Source organism: Pteropus vampyrus, unplaced genomic scaffold (assembly GCF_000151845.1).
Source record: "Pteropus vampyrus isolate Shadow unplaced genomic scaffold, Pvam_2.0 Scaffold13, whole genome shotgun sequence".
Lineage (NCBI taxonomy): Eukaryota > Metazoa > Chordata > Mammalia > Chiroptera > Pteropodidae > Pteropus > Pteropus vampyrus.
In genome coordinates this window covers 11520782-11526527 of record NW_011888794.1, presented here as the reverse complement: position 1 = coordinate 11526527, position 5746 = coordinate 11520782, and positions in this window count along the sequence as shown.

Genomic DNA, 5746 nt, shown 5'->3' with positions numbered 1-5746 from the left:
GCAGAACTGAAGAGAACTGTAGAATATGTTTAAAAATTCCTACATTTGAGAAGTTACACTTGATGTGTTCTGCCTATGAAATGAGTATATTTTAATAGAAAGTTACAAATTATATATTATTAGTATCAAATGCCTTACCGTAATGTCTCCACCGTTTCTTTCAATTTTGCCACATAATAGTGAAATTGTGAAATTGTTCATACATCGCAAGAAAAATGGACCCGGAGAGGTTTATTCGTTCCTACAAGTACTGTGCCAGGCAGTGAGTAATGAAGAGCTATTACAGAGAGGCATGGCAGCACGTTGGTAGCAAAGGCAAATACATGAGAGGATACGTGGTATCTGAAGAGTGTCAGGACATGCCTGAGATTGGATCTGACCACAGGCAGTTCCTGAGAGACGACGGCAGTGCCAGCAGCTTATCTGATTAGTGACTCTAAGAAACACCTGTCGGTGAGGAAGAAAGTGACGAGGAGAAGGGAAGAAGGACCACACGGATAGATGGGGTGAAAGAGCAGAACATTATTTTGGTCAACTGGAATCTGAGAGGTTGCGTGCTATCCTATGCCTAAGGTCACCCCTCACGGTGCCATTACTCGTCCTTGGTTAGGGCTTCTCAAGGACGTCAGCTCTGTGGCATTTCAGCCAGGCCAGCACTTGTCGGTGCTTGCAGTAAGTCGTAGCCAGGTGGCACAGAGACCGGGATTGAGGAGGGGCATGGGGTAGTGATAGGGTCCATTATACAGGTGTATGGAAATGCATCTACACCAAAAGAATAATGGGGCCGGGGGAGAATCGATGTCCTCTCCAACAGGAAAATTAAATGATCCGAGTTTTGAAAGATAATGGGAGTTTGCAAGAAGAAGCATGAAGTGAGGTAATGAAAAAAATGTCAAATGAAGTGGAGTGTGTACCACCTTCAGAAGACCTTAGTTTAAGATTTTGTTTCTTTTTATGTTTGTGTTTGCTCTGACGGAGGTAGAGAGAAAAGGGTATGAATATTTTCATTTTTAACATCTTCTGCTTTAGTTTAGCAGGTTATCCTGAAAATTATGAGAAAGCACAGAGAAATTAAGAACTCTTTTTTTAATCCTGCATTCGTTCTCTTTTTTTAAAAAAATATGTACTGTGACTCTTCTCTGCATCAGACGTGTACTAGGTACACACGATAAAGGGGTGAACAAGGCGAGTATGTTCTCTGTCCCTGTGACGCTGAGGAAAAGGTAAATCACTAGGAGGTTTCAATGTACCGTCAAATCTGGTGCGCTAAGGACTGCTCATATCGCAAGAGGAAGATGCAGAAAGGGCATCAGTACTGAGTGAAGTAGGACCCCCAGATTCGTACCCAACTGTAACCTCAGAATGCGACGGTATTTAGAAATAGGGTATTTGCAGGTATAGTTAGTTAAGACGAGGTCATAGTGGGTTAGGATGGGCCCTAAATTTAATGGCTGGCCTCCTTATAAGATGTGAAAACACAGACACACTCAAGGTGGAGGAGTCCGTGTGACCATGGGGACAAACACTGGAACGATCTATCTGCAAGTTGGAACGCCCAGGATTGTAAGCAGCCATCAGGGATCAGGAGAGACGTGTGAGAAGTTTTCTCCCTAGAACCTTCAGAGGGACCATGGCCCTATGACACCTTGATTTGGGACCCTAGCCTCTAGAATGATGAGAGAATAAATTTCTTCTGTTTTGAGCCATCCATTTGTGGCATTTTGTCAGTGCAGCCCAGGAACCTAGTTGAGCATCTCACACAGACCCGAGGAAAGTTGAAAAGAATGGTTTGGTAAAGGGAAGAGATAATCGAAGCAAAATGAAACAAGATGTCTCGATACCCAGAAGAGAAGGAGGGGATTTTGCACTTGAACAAAGAAAATATTTTTTGTAAGACGAAATATTGAAATGCGGGATCAAGAGACTAGGCTAGGGAGGGATATAGGAAGTGGATAATGAAAGTGCTGTAAGTCAAGGATGTTAGAACTTTATCTTCAGAGCAGTAGAGAGTCATCAAATGATCTTAAACAAGGAAGCATAGAATCATACTTCCAGTTCTTAAAAATCGCTACCAATGCATTGTATTCTCCACAGAAGAGCTGGCAGAAAAGGGACAATCTGATGGCAGAAAAGGGACAGTGTGATGGCAGAAAAGGGACAGTCTGATGGCAGAGATACCAGTCACGAGGTTGTTTAAGAAATCCAGAAAGAAAGTAATCATTATCTAAATAAGATGAAAGCCAGTGGGAATGGAGAGATGTGGATGGATTTGAGTGACATTTATGAAATAGAATTTTTATAATGTGATGACTGTTGGGATGTAGAGAGTTAGGGGTGAGAATACAATCAAGGACGATCAGATATCTGCTTGGACCACTATGTGCAGTGACAGTGAAGAGGAGAATGAGCAGCTGGTATACGAGGGAGAGCTGATTTCAGGTTTGGACATGTTAAGTCGAGCTATCTGGGATATACAAGTGAATATGTCTAATGAACAGTTAGATGTACAGGTCTGATGCTCAAAGGAAAGATATGCATGGAATAATTGGAGGGGGAAAATTGGTCAAGGAAGCAATCAGATTGGTGCAGGGATGAAAATGATAAGTGGGATGTGGGAGTAGTGATGGGGATTTAGATGAAAGGAGTGATTAAAGAGATATTAATGAAGCAAATTATACAGAACTTACTGGAGAGAGGAACATTTCTAGAGGGAGATGTGGAAATACTATGTTTTATTTTGGGAAAGATTTGAGTATGTATGTACATTAAGAGAAAAGAATCAGTAAAGGTGGACAGATTAAAAATCTGAGTGAGTTCCATGAGAAGGAAGGAAATCAGATTCAGAAAATAGGTTTGTCGTGAAGAATAATTATGAACCAATGAGGCTTCCTGGTACCAAAATGATTCTGGAACTAAGGCATAGTCAGGGTTTGCTAACTGACAGTATTTATATCAAAGACAGCAGGCACTCCCAGCAAGATTATACCTTCATGTCCAAAGCCATCCTGTTTTTCTCTCTAGCAGCATCACTTAATAGTGGAGGTGAAGGATGATATTGGACTGTGAGGGTTGGAAAATTTTGCAACACGGAAAGATGCTTAAATAATAAAAAGACCTGTATAAATCTTTCTAATAGCTTTTCTAACAGCTGGGCTTGAGGTGTTTTATCACATACTCCGAACACTAGCAGGTTTTACAGTCAGGAGAACTGGACTGCCCTTGATACTGCCCGATACTTCATGCCGACATCACCAGGCACAGAGAAGTGAGGCACAAGTTTTAGTTTTCAAACATCTGTGAAGGGAGAGAGGAGAATACACAGGTAAAACTCAGGATACGTTTGAAGGTGTAGGCTTTAGGAGTGAAAAAGAGAGAAGGAATGTGTTCGTGTTTAACTTCTCTGTAAGGTTAACTGCGGGAGTGGTTAAAGGACTTAAAGAGGATGGCAGATTCTTAAAATAGCTCATTTGGGACAAGCCAGGTTGCCATGTAGAACATTACAGCACAGTTTTGAAGACCTCATGATCATTCTGTGATATATATTATCAGACATGTAGTAGTTGCTGGCGGTGGTAGAAGGATGCTGTGAATCACAAAATGCCAAGTAGTTTCGATTGAGTTTGTGATTTAGCAGACGAGTGGAGTCTGCTGCACGTCTGATAGCTCTTTTACTCTAGTTCAGTGGCTGTTTGCTAGTTAATACTGGTCAAGAAATACTAGCCCATGAAATGATTAAGTATGAACAATGCAGCTTTTCTTTTTCGTTTTGCTCTTTTATTTTACATTTCTTCTTTTTCACATTTTATTTTTCTCCCTCCCTTTCTGTTATTTTTCCCCTTTTTCTTAAATTTTATTTTCAGCAAGCACATGATTTTTTACCTCTTGTAGACTGCTTTTATTATACTTCAGATTTACATCTTTGCCACTTAAAGAGCCAAATAATACTTTCAGGCTTATAAGGAAAGCAATTATCTTCTACACTTACCATCCTTACCCCGAGTCCCTTGGCAACCAAATTCTTTCCCTGTTTGAAGTTTACATGGTAACTATTTACTCCGATTCTAGCACTCCATGTGCCTTCGACTGACAAGTGTATATTCCCCATTCCTTCTCCCGATGTGATTCTTTCACAAGATTTGTTATATCAACTTTTATTCGGTTTTTATATGCTGATTGTGTAAACATTGTTCAGAGCAGAAACAAATTTGTATCTGTTTATCTAGCTTTTTCTTTTCACTGGGGTTCATAATCGCCTAGATACTTCTTTGTCTGTTCTTTCTATGTTCCCTAGCACTAACTCAGCGCCAAATTTCAAGTAGAAGTGTTCCTCTCCTCTCCACGTGACGAAACTCACTCAGGAATTTACTAGTTCCACTTAGGAGCTTTAGCCCTTCTCAGACTTTCTGCCTTTCCCTCCCAGGGCGCTCTGATGCTCTGGAACTCTGGTAGCTGTCATTTGGGATTTCTTTCATAATCAGCTTGGGGATTCTATTTGTTTCTTTTCAGTTACATGTTTTATTTTGACTGGCTACCTTTTTGTAAAATTTTATTTTATTATTAGTTTCAAGTATACAGTACATTGGTCAGACATTTATGTAGTTTATAAAATGATCCCTCTAATTGTTCTTTCTCTCCTCTGGCTCTCCACTTAGCCATTACGTTACTGCTGACTGCGTTCCCTCTGCCGTGCTCCCCATCCCCGTGACCGTCTATCAACTACTAATCTGTGCTTCTTTAACCCTTTACCCCTTTCTCCCAGTCTTCCAACCCGCCTCTCCTCTGGTTGTCAACAGATTGTCCTCTGTATTTATGAGTCTGTTTTTGATAAGTTTGTTCTTTTTGTTCCTTAAATTCTACATATCAGCAAAATCATACGGTATTTATCTTTCTGTCTGATTTATTTCACTCTGGCTGCCGCCTCTTATTCCTTCCATTGCAACGCAACCTAATAGTTGTGTCAAAGCAAAAATTGCACTGGACAAATTTAAGCAGGCAAGGAAGACAATTTCAAGACTATTGCAATAGGGGAGTGAGACCAGAACTAACTGTCTGTACTCAATTCCACCGAAACGAAGGGCTGGCAAGTTTTTAACTGGTTGCGGGAGGAATCATAGGCCAAGTGTACTTGCTAACTGGCTCTATCCAAAGCAAAATAAACTCCCCATATGTTTATGACAAAAGGGACTTTTGCAAATGGGGGAAAGATGCCTGCCTAAGTTAGGCTTCTACTCTGCCAGGGAAGCGGGAGATAAAAGCAGTCTCTCTTGATGATTCTTTTTCAAAGGGATGGCTCCCAGGTCCTGGAGAAAGATATGCCTGGGCTGTAAAACTGCCAAGAGTCTTTTAAAAAGATCTACATCTCAAAGAAGCCAGAGAAATAATTTACAAGTAAAGTAAATGCTCTAAGAAAAGATCATGGACATAGAGTGACCTAGAGAGAGGAAGAAGCTTGTCTCAATTTTATTGTGCTAAGGAGAATGTTAAGGTCTTCTTGGCCCATTTCCTTAGGAAGTTCCTTGGCTGGTTTTTGAAAAATTTTTGAAATAGTATGTGTCTCACACTTGAAAGTTCGTTTTAATGTGGAATTTTAGATTGAAAGTCGTTTTTCCTCATAATTAAGAAGGCATTGTTCCATTGTCATCTAGTCGCCATACTATTAAAATTTTGGATCCTAAATACTTGCATGTTGTTTTTTCTTTCTGTAAGACTTTAATCTTATTTTCCCTCCTGTAATTCTAAATTCTTA